The sequence below is a fragment of the Protopterus annectens genome, chromosome 7.part0 (assembly GCF_019279795.1).
Source record: "Protopterus annectens isolate FY-2018-M chromosome 7.part0, PAN1.0, whole genome shotgun sequence".
NCBI classification, from domain to species: Eukaryota; Metazoa; Chordata; order Ceratodontiformes; family Protopteridae; genus Protopterus; species Protopterus annectens.
Genome location: NC_056739.1, coordinates 1,622,428,109 through 1,622,451,726, shown reverse-complemented (window position 1 = coordinate 1,622,451,726; position 23,618 = coordinate 1,622,428,109).

Sequence of the window (23,618 nt, the reverse complement as noted above, 5' to 3'; positions counted from 1 at the left end):
TCCCCTAAAGGCTATGCTTTTGTCTTTGGAGATAGCATTTACGACCTGCTCCTTGGAGATAGGAGGTGGAGGGCAGGTGGTCAGGATGATTTGGTGGACATGTGGCAGGGACAGGGGGTGAAGTTTTCACTGAATCTGTCAGCTAGCAGGTTGGCTATTTCTGCAGGTTCAGTATATGTGGTACCGTTAACAGCCAATTTTGAGCAGATCTGGGTTTTTTCTTTAAGGTTTATGAAACAGCTAAAGAAGGCCTTATGATTATCCTTAGTGAAGGAGATTAATTTGGATTCATAGATAGCTTCAGAATGGCTTATGAGGTGTCTTATTTTCTTAAACGAAAAAATGGAAGGTGCAAAACCAGTACAAATAATAAAACAAATGCACCGAAACCTCAGCACAAAGGCCAGTAGTAGGGCTAATATCCAAAGTATTCAATCACACCAGGAACGACTTTCCCATCCAAAATGCAGTTTATTAAAGTATAATCCAAGAGCACACCAAAGACAATACGTAGTCAAAATAACTTCCACGTTTCGTCCAAAACTTCATCAGATAAAACATGCGCATCTAGATATCAATTAAATACCCCAATTAAAATTCAAAACAACCAATGAAATTGAGTATTAGATTAAATAATGAATAATTCATTGTAAGCTCCACAAAATAATGTCTTCAGCTAAAATATCGTTTTACATACAAAATAAACAATTAAAATGTGTAGAAGGGTTTATATTAGTACATAAAAATACATTTTATTTAAAAAATACATATAATTTGAAATTAAATACTTAATAAATATATCAAGAATAAATATATGGAAAAAATATGTATAAAATCAAATCCATATCATGTTACTATACTACACTCTAGTGGTGCAAAATGGTATTTCAATAAAAACTACTAACATTTTATAAAACCTTTTTTGTGAATAATATACGTGCCTTAAATTACACAAAATAAGAACGTTTATAATTTTGATGATCTTAATTTCAAGACAGGTGCCAAGGAAATCATGACATTAATGCCTGGGAACTTGTTTGATTCTAAAACTATCTGCCAGTACAGCTCCCTGTATGCAACAAGGGGCACACTTTGATTTTTTTGTGTTGGAAGTGGTCCCTTTTGATCCTAGGGGAGGCTGTTGGGAAACCCTTCTACACATTTTAATTGTTTATTTTGTATGTAAAACGATATTTTAGCTGAAGACATTATTTTGTGGAGCTTACAATGAATTATTCATTATTTAATCTAATACTCAATTTCATTGGTTGTTTTGAATTTTATTGGGGTATTTAATTGATATCTAGATGCGCATGTTTTATCTGATGAAGTTTTGAACGAAACATGGAAGTTATTTTGACTACGTATTGTCTTTGGTGTGCTCTTGGATTATACTTTAATAAACTGCATTTTGGATGGGAAAGTCGTTCCTGGTGTGATTGAATACTTTGGATATTAGCCCTACTACTGGCCTTTGTGCTGAGGTTTCAGTGCATGTGTCTTATTTTCTTGTTTAAGCTGAGAAGGGAATGCTTCCATTTCAGAGACCATTCCCTCCTGCTATTGGACATTAGTTTCTTCCTCTTACTGTATAACCTATTAATGGTGGATGTCCACCAGGCAAGCTTGTTCTTTATTGAGGATATTGTTTTGATCCTATCAGGAATGGCTGAATCAATACATTTGTATAGATACTTATATAAGATATTGGTGTAAATCCCAGTATGGGTGTCCATGCCATCAGTGATGGCAGGGACTATGAAGCTGTTAATGCCATCACGTATTAAGTTGTAATTGGCTTTGGGGAAGTTTTTTAGTCTAATTGCTGCTAATGGGTGGGGGTCAGATATTATTGCTACTTCTAATCAGACTGATTTACAAACAGACCTCATTAGGAAGGGCTACACATATGGGGTGGTGCAACAATCACCCATGTTAGTAAGCACCAGATCCAGAATGTCTGGGCTCCTTGTGGGGGTGTCAACCAACTGGCCCAGGGCATTGGAGTTGATGAAGTCCAAGAACCTTTGAGCAAGTGTCTTAGTACATGTATAATTTACCCAATTTATGGATGAGTAGTTAAAGTAATCTAAAACTAGGGTGTTTGGTTGTATCTTGAGTGATTCAAGTAGATCCAAGTATGCAGTCTGGGTATCCTGGTTCATGGAGGGGATCCTATAACTAGCAATAACTTGGAGGGGGTCTTGCCTACAGTAAGTTGGACCTGGATTTAGTTCAAGGGAATAATTTTTTAACCAATCTAGAGATGTAGTTGTCTTGGATAAATATTGATACTCAACCTCCTTTAGTTCTCAGACTTTCAGTTTGTGGTTTGTAGTAGTAAGCAAAGTACCTTTAATAGGTCATTTCCTCTAACCATTTCTTTTGATATGTTTTTAATCAAGGATAATTTATTATACAATTGGAAAATCATATTAGTCATAAGGATTTGTCAGGAGTTTTGAGTGAAAGACCATTTTTTATATATAAAAGTGGAAATAACCTGAAATCAGTATTAGAGACTAAATACTAAAGAGAAATAAAATGACAATATTTTAGGTACTTATAAATGTAATGAACACAAATTTTGCAGATGTATTAGTTATACATGAAGTATAATTATTAAAGGAATTAAACAAATTTGGGCAAGTGGGATAGTTTATTTAGCTTCTTGTGAAATGTGATTGTTTTTATGTTGCAAAAACAATCAAAATCTTTAAAAAAAGCATTTTTGAACATGTTAGAGCTATCAACAAGTGTGATTTTTAATTTTTAGTAATGCATTAGCTAAACACACAAATGAATGCGCTGATTTCAAGAAGTTTACATTTTTTGTTTTAGACTCTGTAAAGACTAATGAATTTGAAGCTGATTATGATGTATAACTTTAATGTAAAGAAAGGTAATGGCAAATAAGTTTAGTGGCAGATAAAAAAGCAGGGTTAAATTAACATATTAATATAAAATGTTTGTTATCAGCCCAAAGGTTATAAACAAGTAGTGTGAATAAGCATTATAATGTTTTAAGTATAGTAATGATTTACGTTGTTGTATATTTTGGCTTTTCCCGGTTAGGGGTCGCCACAGCGGAACTCCGGTCCGCTAATGATTGGCAGTAGATTTTTACGTACCGAGTTGCCAGCTCTGATGCACAACCTTCAACGAAGGTACGCCTATTCACGCATGTCTCCACACAGAAGACGCTTTAGCTGAGAATCGAACAGGACATCAATGATTTATGTAGTTGTATGAAATTATTTGATTTTTAAGTATAACAATTTAACTGAGTATTTATTTATTCATTTATTTTACTGGATATTTTGTATTATGTAACTCTTTAGATTTATATTAAATTGGTGAGGTTTGTGGACTAATTTATTCTGATGAAGTTCTAGCTAATAAAAGAACAAAAGTGATTAACCGTTATTTACTTTGGCTTCTTGGTTTGCTTTTGAAAGAACATTCGTGACATAGTTTTCAAGTTTTTGTTTCATTCTTTGCACAGTTCAGTGTTGGTTTTCATATGCATGAGTACTTTTATTAATCAAAACTCCCAAATATTGAAATCTGTTTTGTCAACAAAACAGATGGTCAGCAGGTGTGAATATGCCCTTTTCCCAGGGACTGTACAATTTTGGAATTGGTGTATATAATTAGCATGGAGTGTGAGGGCATACATGAGCCTTGTTCCCCTTTAAAAAGTAGTTTTATTTTGCATGGCCTGAGGTTGTGCCTCACAGGATGCTCATTAGAGTGTCGATCTTTTTTTTTTTTTTTAACTTTTGCGTTTTTTAATGTCAAAGTACTAGACTAGAGGCTAAATTTACTTCAGTAGATATCTATATATATATATATATATATATATATATATATATATATATATATATATATATATATTTATATATGAACATTAACAGAAGTTATGAAAATAAATTGTAGTTTTTTTTAATGAGGTTAACATGGATGGATAGACATTGGTCTGTCATGGAAGATGAAGAATTTGATTGGGCAAAGTTGTCCTAAGGATTTGTAAAGAAGCCGAAACAGACAGTGTAATCGGATTGGTCAACAAGTAATATATGCAGACCAATGACTACCTGTGCTTCATATTCCTCTGGTGGACGCAATCATGCCATTTTGAATGGCTACACAAAGTAGAAGATGTATTTTGATTGGATATTATTATACTTAAATAATTCTTGGTGGTTTTATTGATTAGATCTCATGAAGGGTTGTAAGAACCCAAAAGCGCTTATCCATTGTTTTTCATTTTTTATTTTTATTAAAGTCAATGGTATTTTATTCTATGGTTTATCGTATCTTGTACTGAGTCAGCTGGTTTCAAGCAGAAAAGTATAACCTGGCTGTGTTGGCAGTGATGTTGATCTTATTGGTAATATTTTTTCGGAGCCTTCCCTCTAGTTATATACCTACATGCATATATATATATATATATATATATATATATAAATATATATATATATATATATATATATATATATATATATATATATATATATATATATATAATATATATATATATATATATATATATATATATATATATATATATATATATATATATATATATATATATATATATATATATATATTTATATAAATATAATATATATATATATATATATATATCTGTTGCTGTGTCTTTTGGCTTTTCCCGGTTAGGGGTCACCACAGCGGAACTCCGGTCCGCTAATGATTGGCAGTAGATTTTTACGTGCCGAGTTGCCAGCTCTGATGCACAACCTTCAACGAAGGTACGCCCATTCATGCATGTCTCCACACAGAAGACACTCTAGCTGAGAATCGAACAGGACAACATCATACTGTGAGGCAACAACGCTACCGCAGCACCACCACTGCAGTCATATATATATATATATATATATATATATATATATATATATATACACATATACACCTGTCTCTCTCTCTCTCTGTATGTATATATATATATATATATATATATATATATATATATATATATATATATACACACACACACACACACACACACACACACACACACAGGTAAATAGATATATAAACATACATCAACTCTGAGGAAAAGGGAACATTTCCTAAATCCCAATGTGCACTGATCTTGCACTAAGTTCAATCCTGCAATGTTAATTCTTCTGCAAATTGTGAACTGGTTAAATCAGTCAGCCAATTCAACCACAAAACATTCAACAAAATCAAGTAAACCACATATAGACAGAAAGATAGACTGATAGACAGGTAGGTGTGCGTTTGTGTGTTTGTGTCTCTGTCTGTCTGTCTGCCTGTAATGAAATAATGATGACTTCCACAACAAATCCCACAACACGCAATCCACAACATCTAAACCAGTTTGTTGAATGGGGCACAAACTCTGACATTAAAAAAAAAGAAAGCAACAAAAACATTTCTCCATGGAGTCATCCCACCACACATCAAATGTTGGAGACTTCACATACACATCACCTCACTTAGATACACTAACTCCATAGTTACCCAACTGTAGAGAAAGGACAAGCACATTAGGAAGGAATGTTCCCACTCTTTCTCTTCCATATTGTACTGCAGAAACCAGTAGCATCAAATTGCAGAAACAATTCAAATCCCACAAATTAAAAAAAACTTCCACTCCCTAAGTACTGTTTTTCTTTTTCAAATTGCACTTTACGACAGAGTAACCTCAAACAATAAAGGTTCTGGAGAAGGTTTTGAATTTCGCGCTTCTAAAGTTCCGCTATGGTTATGCATTCAGGTAAGTGTGTGTGTTAAAGGGTTTGGGTAGGGGCTGTGGTGTGTGTCAGTGTGTTTTGTTGCTGTGATATGTGTGTGCGAAGAGAAAGCATGTGTGGCGGTGTTTTCTGTGTGTTTGCATGTATTGCGACCTCGGAGTGAGAATATTTAAGTGGGGGGGGTGTGGGGGTGCATGTCGTAGAGTGATTGTGTGTGTTTGTGTGGTGGAATGTGTGTGTGTGTGTGTGTGTGTGTGTGTGTGTGTGTGTGTGTGTGTGTGTGTGTGTGTGTGTGTGTGTGTGTAGTAAAACAGCGAAATTAAAAACTTCCGGTATTCGAGGTTTTGAATTTCGCAGTTTTTAGTTTTTGTTGTTTTGTGGATTCCACTTCCTGGGCTCGAGATACTGAAATTCAAGATTTCGGTATTTTGAGCTTCTGAAGTGAATCCATATAGATATATATAGGTCCACTTTGTAATTTCGAAATTCTACAATCCCGACATTCTAAATACCGACACTCAGAGCTTTGAGATTATGGAATCTCAAAATTAATCACAATCTCGAAGTTCTGAGCATCAGTATTTAGAACGTCAGGATTGTGGAATTTCGAAATTACAAAGTGGACATACACACACACACACACACACACATACATATATATATATATATATATATATATATATATATATATATATATATAAGGGCAGCACAGTGGATAATGTTGTTGCCTCACAGCAAGAGGTTCCCTGGTTCAATTCTTGACTGGGGTCCTTCTGTGTGGAGTCTGCATGTTCTCCCTGTGTTCCCATAGGTTTCCTCCAAGTGGTCTTGTTTCTCCCACATTCCAAAGACATGAAGGGGGACTGCAAACTCTAAATTCCCCATAGGTGTGAATGTGTGGTGTGGTAAAACTACTGCAGCAGGGCTACCCACCTGGTGGTATAAACCTTGGCTATAGATGAATGACAATGTTGAAGTGATACCCCAATCCCATATCCAAAAATGGGAAAAAGGAGTTGTTGATACATGAATAGGTATATATCATACTAATAACAATGGTGCTTCTTTGATGTATATGATTCAGTAACAGCTGACTCAAAGACAGAGGGCAAGATTAAATCATGCTTCGTTTTTTACATGTTTATGTGTAGGTATGTGTTTATGGGTCCGAGTGCACTACAAGGAGGTCAGTAGAAGGCCGGTTACAGCACTATATTTTATGCCAGAGGTATTTTGTGTGTTCCCATGATTTCCCAAAGGGCTTGAGTGTGCCATGGTGCCAGTGCTCACTTGTGTGTGCAGATCTCAGTTTATTTTGCCATGGCACCAGAAAGATAAGATTGCAAACCCAAAGTTATTCAGGTCTATTCCCTCAGCTGCTCAGCTGGCCCTATAATGTTCAGAAAAACACCTTCACTGCATGACAAAGTCCATTGTATCACCAACAGGCTAACAAAAACTTAAAGAAAAGATAATCTCTTAATTAAAAGCCATTGTTAAACTTGACATTTTCTTACTTAAATGTACAACTACTGACTTCTTTTGCATAAGGCTTATTGGTAAGAACATTTACTAGTAATATATTTATTTGGTCTTGGTTTTGTAAAACAATACTAGTGATGACAGACGGCTTTCTCTTCTCTGGGTCAAAACTTATATCACTAAACCCAGATTATTTCCTTTTAAAATGAAAATAATCATTGCTTCTGTCAGATATACTGTGCATTCAAGTGTTAGTTCATGCACAACTTTCAGTGAGGCTTGTTTATCACACATGGAATGCAGAGGGCAGGCGTGTCCATGACCTGCAGTTGCTCCTTAGAGGTCATAGGTTAAAGAAAATTCCTGTAGCATGACCATACAAACAAGCTCTGACCAGAGAATTATGGTCTGTAAGTGGAATATGCTGTGCCAAGGAGCAGCAGTTTAACAAAATAACAGAAGCACATTCTCAAAATGCAATGTAAACACATACATGTTTTGCAGTCCACTAATACCAAATGAATGTTAATCTTATAGAAAAGTACATATTATGCCCCAAAATAAGAGATATACTAGTTTTTTTAACTGTAAACATGATTTTTGTACAGAAAAATATATACAGGCATTATCAGCATAAAAAGATTATCATCTGCCATTGGCATAAAACAAGTATGTAAACTAGTTACTGCATAAAGAAAATTATTTTATTTTATTTAAGGTAGCATACCAAAGCAATGGTTCTTGGAAAGCTATGAACTTGTAACATAAATACAGAAAATGATGATTTAGATGCAAAAGACAAGGTAAAATACACAAAGACTACTCACAATTTATTGTTAAAAACTACCAGGTTATTAGAATCTCCATTTCAACAGCAATGATTGATGTACATTTTAGTCAAGAAGCTAAATACAATGGAGCCCCAATAAACACAGCTGCACAAATCATTTGAAGGCTGGATTTAAATTTAGAAAATGTGAGTGAGTTCTATATAGCCAAGAGGAAAAGTAGGTATGCCCCACAGTCACATTACACTTGACCACTGAGAAGAAAGAAAAAATTCTGTTGGCTTTGCCTCTTGCCACGGCTTATGTAAGTCTAATTACAGTTTTTTATGCTGATTTAAAAAAAAAACTGTTGGCTTTGCCTCTTGTCACGACTTGTGTGAGTCTAATTACAGTTTTTTATACTGATTTAAACAAGAGGAGAATCTGTTGTGTTATTGTTCACGGGGAATTTAGGAGTGCATGCATTATGTGAGCAAGCTGAAGGAAGTCAGTGAAGGTGAAACATTTTGCAAAGTATAGAAAGCTAAGCATTTTCATATGAGAGAAGCATTAGTATTTACATTCACAAAAAAACAGAAGTTTTATGACTTTCTTGGCAACCCCAACTGGCAAAATGAGTTTAAATGACATAAATGAAATAAACTATTTTTTGAGCACAATACTATATTAATGCAAACTTTTATTTGATAAGCACTTACCAAACTATATCACAGACTCTGCATAGTTTTTATTATTTAAAGCTAAGTGTATTTATTTCTTTATACATTCATCCACTACTTATAACTGGGTTAGTGGGCTGGTCCAAAGATCCTTTTCAGCCATGAGTAGTACACAGAGATGTCAAAGAGTATGATGATAACATTTATACACTTGCACTAGCCAGACAGTCGGGGACTGAACCCCCACCCCACCCAAAGACTATAGCAGAATAAATACAGCATCCAGCCCTGCAAACACACACAGATTTGTAGCCATAGACTGCACCCCCCCCCAAGACTAGAGCAGAATAAATACAGCATACTGCCCTGCAAATGCATATAGACTTGTCGATTATTCAGTGTAAGGGGAATTTACTTGTTCATTCAGTTAGCCTAGTTATGCTCTGTTGAAAATGGAAATAAGTTTAATGTCTCTTCTCTGCTTGGTCAGCACTTAGTGATCTGCCTTTTGTCTGTTTAACTAGAATCAAATATAGCCTCCACTGTACTGTAATCTTTACCCACCCTTACCTCTAATTAATGAGCTACACCATACTCTTGCTGGCAGCCTGCACTTCCTTAATTGCTCTTTCCAGCTAGTGCTTTTGTGACTCTCCCTCTTTGCCTGTACGTACAGTCAGTCCTATGTTGGTTTGCTTCTTCCCTTCTAATGCCCTGAAGTTTTTACTAACTAATGAGCAAACACTCTCTAATTTGAGCATTAACTGTGGTTAGCTTTAAAAGTAATTATCAAAAAGTTTTTTTCTCATTTGTCCAAACTTTCTTTTTCCTAATCACCTCAGTCTATTACTTATCTCACATATTTTTGTGGTCCAGATACTCATAATACACTTAAATCTCTTCTTCCACCTCAATACTTTCAATACAATTTTATTGTCCATTCTTATATATCTTTCTGGCTTACATATAGTTTTTGTTTCACCTGTGGCAGCTGTTCCACCTTCTCAGCCCACTCCATTCTCCCTTGCTACACTAAGGCTCACTCAACTCCCCCTACCCTACCCCTATTCCCAAACACCCCCACGTCATCTAAACTTATACTATTCTGTCCCCCACCCCTACAACAAAACAACCAACCACATTCACTGAGGCACCCAACTGGCCTAACTCCTCAACTTGCAAACTCATCACAGGCTTACATAACTCACTTCTCTCAATATACTTCAACAAAAAAGTAACATATAACTTCCATCCAGCTAACTCTATATTCTCCTATCTTTTGTATAATATGCTATTCCTCCAGTCTACTCTCACAGTTATACTAAGCATACAAATCATTGCCACATCCTACCACTCTCCCAACCCCCTATTACTCTATTTTCCCCAACTCTATGCTCCTACTCAACGAACACCCACCCATCAACTACAAAATTGCACGCAGTCTCTACCCATTAGGAAATCAGGCTCTCTTTAGTTACAGCTACATCAAAGAGAATGACCAGACACATATACCAGTTTCAGATATGAGAGATAAATATAAAAAAATGGTACAACTTCTCTCACTACACTTCCACTTTCCCATTCTTTGGAGACAGCCATCCAAACCCTGGACCATCCCTTCAAACCAACCAAACCCCATCTAACCCATCAGCCCCAACCATTACCAACACACAACCCACTAATTCTAACCACAACTACTACTAATGCACATAAATCTCAGAAGCATCTACTGCAAAATTCCAGATGTCCATGCATGTATTGCAGCACACAACCCAGACATTCTTATCATCACTGAAACCTGGATAAAACCAGACATTAAAGATGTAGAAATCTTTTCCTCTGGATACAATATAATAAGAAATGACAGAGTACACAAAAAAGCTGGAGAGGTTGCAATACTTTTTAAAAAACACAATAAACATCACCAGATACCCGCTGAGCCATCCCAATAATCCCAACACAGAAATATCTATTACACTCCCACACCTGAACAAGCACAAAACTATTTCCATTGCTGCCTTATATATTTCCCCAGGCAACAGCATTCCCATTTTTGAAGATATCCGTCAGTGGTTTTCTATTGACTATTTACTTGTAAACACTGACTCCCCTACCCTCCCTATTAACTTGTTCAGTTTCACCTCACATAATCACTTCACCCATTAGAATCTACACACACACACACACACACACACACACACACACACACACACACACACACACACACACACACACACACACACACACACACACACACACAGAGCAACAGTCATCCACTACTAGAAAGGATCCTTACCACCTCACTGTCAGACATAAACACCTTTGGCCCTCTCCCAGATAACATCAGTGACCATCTCTCCATATTTATTACAAGGCAAACTAATCACACATCCAAACATACGGTATTAAGACAAGTACATAGGATTTCCTCTTTTAACAAAGGCAACTTTATAAATTACTTCTTCCAATACAACTGGAATAATCTAAAAAAATACCATTAGAAGATGCTGTTACCCATTTCAATAAAACATTCCTTAACATACTAAATAAGTTATCTCCTATAAGAACAAAATGAACCAAACGTAATCTTGTTCCATGGCTCAACAAAGTAACCAAATAGCTTGTGCTAAATACAGACAAAACCTGGAAGACATGTTAGAAGGATAGAATACGACAGAAGTGTCAAATTTTTAGACAATTTAGAAATTGATGTAAACAATAGTTCAAGCTAGACAAAACTGCATTCTTTCACTCACGTCAAGGCAAACATCACCACAAACCCAAACAATTCTGGACAACCATAAAAACCCTACTATACCCTGGTCAAACCACCACCCCATATCCAACTACAAACAATGACACAGATCCCATAGCCACACAATTCAAGACACACTTCATTCAATCTATCCTCTTCTACTGGACTCTAATCTACTCTCCCATCTCTCTGTCCCCAACAACAATATTTGCAATACTCCTCTCTTTTCCTTCCACCAAATACCAGCTATCAAAAATTCCCTTCAAAAATTGAAAACCACTGCACCAGCTGCTGACAAACTCCAACCCAAGTACCTTAATTTAGCTGATGATGTCCTGGCATACCCCATCTCAATATTCATAAATAAATCTGTCACAGAAAACTATGTACTGACTTTCTGGAAAAAGTCACATACACTACTTCACATAGGTGGGTCAGACACAGGCCTCTCCAGCTACCTCCCCATTGCCATTCTCTTCCCTCTGTCCAAAATCTTAGAAAGATGCATACACTCCCAACTCCTAACCCATCTCATAAATGGTTTACTATCATATAGTCGACACTCATACCATAGACCCACCTTAAATGTCGACCAGAACGTTGAACACACAAAGTCGAGAAGGTTAGAATGCCGCAACCACACTTCCTATAGCGAATTTGACCTTTCTTGATATCAGTAGTGTGCAGTCTGACACTGCACACCACGTGATCTGATGATTTTTCAGGGGGAAACCCCCCCTGCACCCTAACACACTCTGCACATTATATATTCCAACTCCAAGATCTCACTACAGTGGAGAAAGGATACATTTCCTGATTCCCACTATACTGCAATCTCTAGTTAAAAGATCAACTGCATTTGTGTGAATGCACTGTGCATCAGCTGAACTCGGACTTGCACAACTGAAGGTTCGGCAACACAGGTCAGCCATTCATAATTCGACATCCCATGGTCACTGAACCTTCCCTTGAAATTTTAAATGTAAACCCTCACAAACAACAAACTACTCTGCCCCACACAACATGGCTTTCAATCACACCACAGCACAACAGCTTTGATTAGTTTCTCAGAAACCATAAATACCAACAGAAAAATGGTAACCTAATATCCTCCCTATATCTGAATCGGTCAAAAGCATTTTACATGGTATTCCACAACTCCTAATCAATGAACTATCTTCCCTATCACTGTCTCATTCAGCTCCTACTTGGTTCTGTAGCTGTATGTTCCAAAAAGGCCAGAGATATCAACATAGAAAAGATGTGAAGCTTAAAACAAACGCAATAAAATCTTTATTCGTGTGCAGTATGCACTGTGAAGGTCAACCACAAAGAAACGGACAAGCGCTTTTGGCAATACTAGCCTTCTTCAAATCCGTATTTTTGAAAGTCAGGAAACACTGTTTAAAAGCATCAAACATCCAATAAAATCCTTCCTTATACGCATGACTCAAAGCATTAAGACTTAACTGCTAATCCTTATTTCCTTTAGAAAGGGCTTTATTGGAACACTCCCATTCAGCCAAGGAGGACAGTGTGCTCTTGTATTCATGATCCAGCGCGCCACTTCCATACTATTTACAATGTCTCCCCATATAGCAGTCTCTCTAATCATAGATAGCACCATAAACGTAAACGAGTGGTCAGTATTACTCAAAAGATGCGTGTATAATGCATTAGTTATTACCTTATTCTTCATATCTGATACATGTTTAGATATTCTTTCCTTTAGCATCCTGTTTGTCTTGCCTATATAGAAGGCAGGACATAATGTGCAGGTAGCGACGTAAATTGCATTCTTACTGCTGCAATTTGCAACACCTTGAAACCTGTGCACTCGCTTTGTTGCTGGATGGATAAATGAATTACTAGTATTAATTTCTTTGCAATGACTACAAAAGCCACATTTGCAAGTTCCATTATAGTCTATCTCTCCTTTCTTCATTTCAACACCATTTTTATTGCATAGAAGTATTTTCAAATTCTTTTTATTTTTAAAAGTAAAACTGGGATACTCCCCTACTATCTCTTTTATTCTCAGATCGGAAGTCAGACGTGGCCAGTGCTTCCTAATAACTTCACATACACTTGCATGATCAGAACTATATGTGATATTAAATCTCAGAGACTTACTCTTTCCTCATTTATTTTTGTCTCTTCTCTGGCAAATTCAACTGATCTGAGAAATATGGTCTACCTTTGCACTCACGTAGCTCAGATAATTCTACCACACTGGTTTCTACTTGTTTGTATCCTCTTTCTATGAAACTTTTATTCAGTTTTCTCTCTTCTTCTGTACATAGTTTAGAGACATGGATACTTTGATTTGCCACTATATTACAAAACACATGCCTTGGATGCATACTTGAGAAATGAAGCATGTGATTTCTCCACATAGATTTTCTATAAAGTGAAGTATTTATGCCTCCCATATCTAGGCATATTTTCACATCCAAAAACTCAATTTCTTCTTTAGAAGAGTGTAGGTCAAATTTCAGAAAACTAGTCGTATTTGTTAGAAATACCAAAAATTCTTTCGCAGAAACCTCATCCCCTTTCCACAGAATGAAAGTGTCATCTACAAACCTGTTGTATAGAACGATGTTACTCATCCAGTAATTACCTCTATCAGAGAACCACTGCTTTTCCCATTGTGCTAACACCAGGTTAGCATAACTATTGGCACAGGGGGTCCCCATAGCAACCCCCCATCTTTGCCAATAGTATGTATTGCCATACAAGAAAACATTGTTTCCAAGTACCAATTCCAGAAGGGAGCAAATTAAATTTGTGTCAGCATGTTCACCATTCAAGAAGGCTCAAATTGCTTCAATCCCATATTCATTAGGGATGGAAGTGAATAAACTGTTTACATCTATTGTGACTAGTAGTAAATCATCATAGCTCTTATCTTTCTTCATTGCTTCATATAAGTTGCTCAGGAACTCAGCTGTGTCTTTAATGACTGTTTGTGCTTTAGATAGTACTTTTTTCAGTTCTCCTTCTAAATAAATCGAAATGGGTTCCGTTACCCATCATCTGCCTGCTACAATCGGGCGCATTGGTGGATTCAGACAGTCCTTATGTACCTTTGGTAGTCCACTTATGGTTGGTACAGTTGGTTGCTCAACCTCAAAAAAATCATATAGTTCTGTAGCTATCTCTCCAACAGACAACAGGCCATAAAATAGAATCAGGACCTATACCCCTTCCTCCCTGTTTCCATTGCTGTGCCACAAGGTCCAATTCTAGGCCTAGTGCTTTTCAGTTTTAACAAACAACCTGCACAAAGCCAGCACACCTGTGACCATAGTACAATATGTCAGCCATACCACCATCATCTGCTTAGCCTCAACCCATCCCTTCCACTACTTAAGCAAATGACTCAATACTCCTTCACTTCCACAGAGTTATGGTTAAAGGCTCATCAGTTAATCCTAAGTACAAAAAAAAGTAATGCTTTTCACACCCAGATCTCTTTCAACAACCTGTAAACCATTTATTATTACTTCAACAAACACCACCACTATCAAAACTGTAACAAATACTAAACTACTAGGAGTCATAATATACAATAACCTAATATTTGACCAGCATATTACCCAGGCCATCCAGAAAACTAATCAAAATTTGTGCTTCCTCTATCAAAATAAACCCTACCTCACAGACTCATCAAGAAAATCCTAAGCATCATTTTACCTTCTCCCTTCCCTCTTCTATTCATCATCCAACATTCAAACCATCCTATTAAATAAATTAGAGGCATGCTTTAACAAAATAGCCAACTTTGCATCTAATACAAGCTACCATACACCCCACTGCTTAATACTAAAGAAGCTCAACTGGCTAGAACTACCTAATCACATTACATTCACTCAACTTCAATTTGCACACAAAATTAATACACAAACCACACACATGCCCTTCTCAAGCACTACTCCCCACCATGTTACCTTCACTCAGGTAGTCAGAGCCTACTAATAACTTTCAAATCCTGTAATACAGTTGTAGACTCACTGTACTCATCCTATGTTATCAGTCAGTGGAACTCCCTGCCTATCCCACTAAAACAGGACAGCTGTGCATCTGGCTTTAAGCACAACCTAAAACAGCACATAGACTTCTCCTGGCTCTCTTCTTGTTCACACTCTAAATGACTCTCTCTATTAGATCTCTAAACTATCACCAACCCCTAACTTTCCAGCTGTCCTACCTTATCCAGTAAATGTAAATAAATCCTATCTCTGTTTATAACTGTATACTGCTTATCATCGATAACTTGTAAAATAAATTGGTATATTGCTGCATATGTAAATGCAACCTCTTTATTACTGCATAGCACTCCTACAGAAATCAAATTGTATTAACTTCTGTCTTGATTGTATTACCCACTGGATAATACTAAAACCCCATTTCTACTGTTAAGAAATTGATTCTTTTTTCTCTCTAAATTCTTTGTAAAATTTTTTAATTTTTTGAAACTCTAATATAAATCTTCTTCCTTGGCCTTCACTGAACATTGACCTGAGTGCCCAGTCAGACCATTCTGGTAAACAAAATGCAATGAATAAATAAATAAATAAATAAATAAACAAACAAATAAATAAATACATAAATAAATAAAGCAAAACAGATATCAATGAGGAAGTAAGATAAATTTCAGTGACTGTTAATTAACAAAGATATATATATAAACCACAAAAAAGTACTACACGTGAAAAATATGTGACAGTGTTACAAGTGGAACTAGGTGTGAAGACAAATATTTCTAAGTGACCAGAAGATGTGTGGTTGGGTAAGAATAGCAGTGGTTTGGTGGAGCTAACCATTGCATCTAAAACAAGTATATGCTGAGAGTTTATAGAAATGTTCAGACAGAGCTTCTCTGAAACCAGCAAGGGATTTCTTTACCCTTTATATCTGAGGGCAAGTTATTCCATAATCCAGGTCATAATCTGGGAAAAGCTCACTCACTCACTCGGTGTTGTATTAAAAGGTGGCCTAATAAGGGTGATGCTACTGTCTTGAGATCTCCGTTAGGATTGCGCCTTCTCTATTATGGGTGTAACCTTCTTAAAGGGAAACAGCAACCCCCTTTTAGAATTTTATATATTAGAGTGCCAAGTTATGTAGGTTGCTCTACCGGTAACATGGAGCTGATTTAATCTTCGCAAAAGCAGGCGGTGGCAGATGTGGATGTCAGCAAGCATGGCAAATATGCAAGTGTTATTTAATGTAGTCTGTAGTCACTGTGTATTGCAGGTTGAGGGAGAAGTCAGCAGGAGACGTCTGTATTCCATTTTAGGTAGAAGCGCATTTTTGGCTAAGACAATTCTAGCTATTGGTGAAAGAAGGTGGTAAATTCTGTAGCAGAGTTTCAGCTGAGCAAGAAGTTTATTAGTGTTGTAGTCAGTGTGTGTTGCAAAGATGAGATTGAAATCAAGGGTAAGACCAAAGTACTTATGAAGTGAAAGCAAGGGGATAATAATGTCGCTATTGTCAGTAATGGTGATAACTGGTAACTGGAAGGATTTGTGATTAGAAAAGAATATCATGTCACCAGTTTTATTATGGTTAATCATAACGTTGTTACCAGATGCCCAGAAGCATAGATTAGACATAGAGTGTTGAAACAAGTTTGTAGTCTTCCAAGGCATTTGTTTGCTTGAAGAAGGAGAATGCCATATAAAATGACATTTAAATTGAGCAGGTTATCTGGCAAATCATTAATGACTACAGAAAATAGTAAGATTCCCTAGACTGAGCCTTGAGGGACTACAGTATTTAGTGTGCCATGGGTAGAAAGCAGACTGTCATAATGGACTTGAAAGGACCTATTTATAAGGTAGCTTTCAATCCACAAAATATCTATATATATTTATATCTATATATATATATATATATATATATATATATCTATATATATATATATATATATATATATATATATATATATATATATAGATCCACTAGACAATCTTGACGTACTGAAATGTCAAATTTCAGTACGTCGAGACCGAATAGTGGAAATTGCAGTTACCCAAAACTGCACTATGCCGAATGTGGAAGTGTCGAATCTGCAAATGTCGAATCCGCTGCTATCGTGGTGTTGCATTCGTGATGTGTGGTGTGGTTTGTGGATTTATCTGGGGTTTCAGGTAAGTGTTGTGTGTTTGAGGATATTGCATAGGGATTTTAGTGTGTGTGTGAGTATGTGCTGTGGTGTTGTTTGTGTGTTTAGTGAAACCTCGGAGTTAGAATATATAAGTAGGGGGGTGTGTGTGGGGGGTGCAGCCCCCCACATGGGGAGTGCAGGGGGGCTTGACCCCCTGCTTATAAATAGGTTAGGTGTGTTTGTGTGTGTTGTTATGTTTGTTTAGTTAGGTAGGTGTATGTGTGTGTGATTATGTGCTGGTGTGTGTGTGTGTGTGTGTGTGTGTGTGTGTGTGTGTGTGTGTGTGTGTGTGTGTGTGTGTGAATGGTCATGGTATTTGTGATTATGGGTTTTCATGTATGTGGGTTTTCCACTATTCAGTCTCGAAATGCTGAAATTCGACATTTCAGTATTTCGAGATAGTAAGACGTTGTACTGTTCCATTCTCAACTAAAGCGTCTTCTTTGTGGAGACATGTGTGAATGGGCATACCTTCATTGAAGGTTGTACGTCAGGGCTGGCAACTCGGTACGTAAAAATCTGCTGCCAATTATTAGCGGACCGGAGTTCTGCTGTGGCGACCCCTAACCGGGAAAAGCCAAATGATACAACAACAACAACAACATAATGAATATATATATATATATATATATATATATATATATATATATATATATATATATATATATATATATATATATATATATATGGATCTACTTTCAATAAACGAAAGTACAATCCATCGAATCTGATTTACCCAATCTTTATCCACCGAAATGTCATTTAAACGAAACAATGAACTGCCGAATTCCATTCCCAGGGAAAGTAATCACTGCACCACCCTTCAAATGAAACACAATGGAAAGCAACGTAGCCCACCAAATTGGGGGGCTTCTCCCCCCACACCCTCCCTACTTAAATATACCAACTACGAGATCGCACTATACAGGGAGAGGCCACAGTTCACCATAGTGGTCAGGTGGTTCCTTTCCCTGGGAAAGGAATTCAGCAGTTTGTTGTTTTTTTTTAAATGACGTTTCGGTGGATAAAGATTGGGTAAATCAGATTCAGTAGATCATACTTTTATTCATCAAAAGTAGATCCATATATATATATTTATATTTATATTTATATATGTAGATATACACACAATCTACACAACTCAAAAACATAGCAGTCTCTAAGTTATAGCTTAATGATAACATAGAGTATACCTTTTATTTCCCTTAAACTACATCATGCTCTCTGATAACCAACTCAATAACAGACAAAGAAGAGGTGTTTTATCTGATCAAACTGCGTTTTTCACTTCATTCTTATTGCCAAAATTAATAACACAACAAAATATGATCTAAATTGGACTCTTACACGATTGGTGGTCACACAGAACTCTTTTTGGCCAGTATTTATATTCCACCTCCTGCTGCAGTTTATATCCTGGAAACAACCTTAACAAATTCTTCACATAAGTAAAGGGAACAAATTAATCATGTGAGGTGACTTAAATTTCAACTGGAAGACCTCTCTCTGAGGAGCTTACTGGTTATCTATAACCTTATCCAAGATTTTTATAAAGGTACACAATTAAAAAATGCATCTACAAACTCAACACTTATTAACATATTTATTACCAACATTCCTAACAGAGTTAATCTACTTTATATTTTACCTAATGACCTTAGTGATCATTGTCATATTATCCCATTGGTCTTTTAAAACCATGAAACTCCTACCTAAACGTATAGTATACTACTGGTTTTGTACTGACTTTGAAACATTGTTGCAAAATGAATTCCAGTCAATTGACTGGTCTATTTTTACAAAACCAGTCACCCTGTCTAGGCCTTATCTACCTTTTAAAATTCACTGATGTCAGCTCATGATAAGTTCCTACTCCAAAATAAAATAATATGTAAAAGTAGTTATGTCCCATGGATTTGATTTCTTTCCTTTAATCTGCAAATGAGCATAAATAAGGTCTAGAAAGAATGGAAAAGTTGTTGTTATTTTGGCTTTTCCCAGTTAAGGGTCGCCATAGCGGAACTCCAGTCTGCTAATGATTGGCAGTAGATTTTTACAGTGCCGAGGTGCCAGCCCGACACCCAACCTTCAACGAAGGCACCCGAGTAATTCATAAACACAGAAAAGTATCATTCCTACCAAAAACTAAAGCATTCTACCAGAATATTGACTAATGCTGTTAAAGCAGCCAATTATAAGAACCTGCAAACTGAACAACTGGGTAACCAACATTTTTGGAGGTCCATAAGATCCCATTCAAGCAAAATTTTTCCTACATACAATCCATAACCAGCCTGTTTCCTGAAATGCTGCAGGATATACATGCTGCTATATCCCCTTCCTTTACTAATGCTTGCCACTTTTTCATCTCACACAACCAAGTTTCTTGATCAATCCCACTGCATAAACATCTGAACTATTCCCCCTTTTCTGTGTAAGTAGTAAAATCAAAGAAGATAGAGGAGCAGCATAAAGTTATAGACTACAAATGCAATCCCCATTTTCACTACTTACTCTCTAACTACTTACTCTCTAAGCCCTTAGTACCACGGTGGTGGTGCTGCGGTAGCGTTGTCACCTCACAGTAAGACGCTGACCGGTTCAACTCTTAGCTAGAGCGTCTTCTGCGTGGAGACGTGCGTGAATGGGCGTACCTTCGTTGAAGGTTGTGCATTAGGGCTGGCAACTCAGCACGTAAAAATCAACTGCCAATCATTAGCGGACCGGAGTTCCGCTGTGGCAACCCCTAACCGGGAAAAGACGAAAGACACAACAACAACTCTCTAAGCCCTTAGCACATATATTTTTAACATATCACTTAATGGAGGCTAATATATCCTAGCTTTAAGCATGTATTAAATGTGTCCCTGCCCAAAATATCATATCCCAAGGCTCCCTTGTCCTTTATCAACAATATTTGAAAAAACTCATTTACAAGCCACTACTTGAAAACCTTTGGAAATATGGAGCCTGATTCAAAAAAAACTTGCTCTCAGTCTTTTGGAAATTGGCCCTTGCTATAAGCCTGTTTATAAATAGGCCTTACACTAAAGTAAGTCACTTACAATGACAACAAGTCTTTCAGAATTATGGCAGACTTACAATGAGGCCAACTCTTTTGGAATCTGGCCCATGATCTTTTAGCCAACAGCATGGTTTTCAACCAAAATACAAAACTCAGTCAGCAATTTTCCCTTTAACTTCACAGATATATTCCAATATGAAGAGTGGTCTTTTAACTGGAGCTATTTTGTAAGATTTAAAAAATATTTTTTTTGAAATTGTTAACCATAACGTTCTTCTACATACACTTACCTACTATGGATTTTCTCAACCAGTAATAGATATGTTTCAAAATTATTTATCTTAACAGATCCTTTTCACTCACTTGTCTAAATTCTTATTCATTTTCAGGGTCTTTAACAGCCGATACTGGTCAGGACTCTGTGCTCAGCTCTCTAATTTTCTCACTCTCTATGAACAACTTCTCATGGGGCTTGCCACATTTAAACAGTATCAGATGACACTATAATTACATCAGTACACAAGTCCTTACAACACTTAGCTTTAAAGCTTCAAAACAATTTTCTCTCTGTTTGGAGCTGGCTCACCAATAAATTCTCTATCAACATATGCAAATCTACTGTAATGCTCTTGGTACTGTTAGAAGACTAGCTAATTCCTCCTCACCCAGTATTGCTGACTTGTTAGAAATAGTAATGTTAGTTATTAAATAACCCTGGCCTTCTTTTGGCTGATACTCTTTCCTTTCCGAATCACAATGTGTCACTAACTCTAAGGGACTACAGCAACTTAAAGTTGCATATAGTATATGTGTCTGTGATGGTGTCTCCATATTTGTTAAGGACCATATCACTACCACAGTTGCCATCAGATCTGAAGGCATGATAGATGCAAAACCAAGGCATAGGGGGAGTGCTTTCTTTACATTTAAACCAAGTTTCAGAAATTACACAGACATGGATATGTTCCAAATGCAGGAGAGCCTCAAACAAAGTTAAGACAGTTTTTGATGAGACATCTGATATTGTGCAAAGCCACCTTATGTGATCCTGTTTTGCATTTGATATGTTAATTATGTTGGGATGTCCATTAGCTGCATTCTGCCTGAAAAGAAACTATGGGGTAGCAAAGGCTGGTTTTAGCCACTATGTGGCAGTCTTGAAATGAGAGGTGCAGACCATCCTTTACAAAGCAGGATTGTTGAGCATCTCATCCAGTATTGACACATACTAGATCCCCCAGCAATGACACTAACTATTTAGCCATTTGTTGTAGCCAATAGTCTTTTCTTTTTAACTAGACATCATTCTTGGAGAAGAAAGGATACCATTCAGGGCCAGAGTCTTACCTGCATTTATGACATGCATGGAGAATTCTGACATTAATCAATACAGATCCCTCAGGGTTTTAACATCTCTAGTCATTTACACAAAAGTGGGCCACACCATACCATGGCCATATTTGTTTGGTGAAAAGGTCTTAGAGGCCCTTGAGATATAAGAGATTCTAGCACCTGAATGACAACTCACTGTTACCCCATCTCTGTCCTGCCTAGTGAGGCATACTCACACATGCCTGACTATAGTCACAGATCACTAAAACATTTCTATTTACAGAGAGGCTTGATGCATTTGAGATAAGTTAACGTTTAGTGAATCTTTGTTAAAAGTGTGCCTGAAGGTTATGTGGTACAGGAATTTTACTGACACCTAGTCTTCACAGATGTTGAAGGTTTTGGCAATGATCTTTTTACACTTTCAGCATAAAACATATTAGGGTGGTTTAGGTATAGAGTGTGGCAGCTATGTGTGTGTTGTTCACAGTCAAAGTCACAGCTGACTCAACCAATGAACTAGCATCCCACCTCCTGAACTCTTCAAGACAAAAGTGAAAAAAGGACTTAAAACTGCAGGAAGGCCAACTGGCTTCCTTCAGACAGCACGCAATTCAGACCCCCCACCCCCACCCCACAGCTCTTCAACTGAAGAACAAAAACTAAAAAAAAAAAAAAAAGTCAGCAATTATGTACCTGGGCTATGGAAATGCAGGAGCAAATCAGGTTCCATCTCTACATTCTGCCACCAACCATCCTGCCTCACATTTCAACCAGGTAGCAAGATACACACCCTCTACATCCTACTCCAGTTCTTCAATAAAAGAGAAAAAAAAAAAAAAGGAAAAAAAATGTCCACTCATTGCACTGGCACACAAACCAGGTGGATACATACCCTTTCTCTCCTGAGATCAGGTACCTGGGCTACTGAAATGCAGAAGACAATTAGGTTCCATCTCTGCACCCTGCCCCTGCCCCTTCTTTTCCTTATTCTTTTGTTAAAAAAAGAAAGATTTTTTTCTTTTAAACCATAGAAAACTGTTTGCTTCAAATGTATCAAGGAGCACTACAACTTTCTGATTTTAATAAAAAAAAATCTTTTTACTTTTATAGTGTAGCAAATCACACACACATCACTATAGCATTCAGGTTTGATCGCAAATGCAATACTGGCTTTTAAAAGCAGGTATGCATTAAAGAGCAATTGGAATCATCCTCTCTTGCCCTGTATTAGCTATGCTACTGTTCACAGTCCATGCTTTTTTGTGATAGTGATGCCTCCATATTTGTTAAATATTTGCACCTCTCACACCCACTCATCAAGATTCCTCTTGAAAAGGGCCAGTGAGGTGCTCTGCTTGACATGTATGGGAAGTCTATTCCATAGCATGGGCAATCTCTGGGTTATGAACCTGTCCCTCCAGCATGTTCTGTTGATTGTGGTAATGAGGTTGAGGTCTCTGGAGCATGTGGTGCGGAGGGATTGTGATTTCTTTAGATGTAGCATTTCTAACAGAGCTGGGTCAGACATGGCTTTGCAAGTCAAGCAGAGATCGTCTCTAAGTAGGCGATATGAGACAGAGAATAGTTGGAGTTTTTTTAGTCCGTCCATATAAACCAATTGTTTAAGGCCTAGGATACTCTTTGTGAGGTAC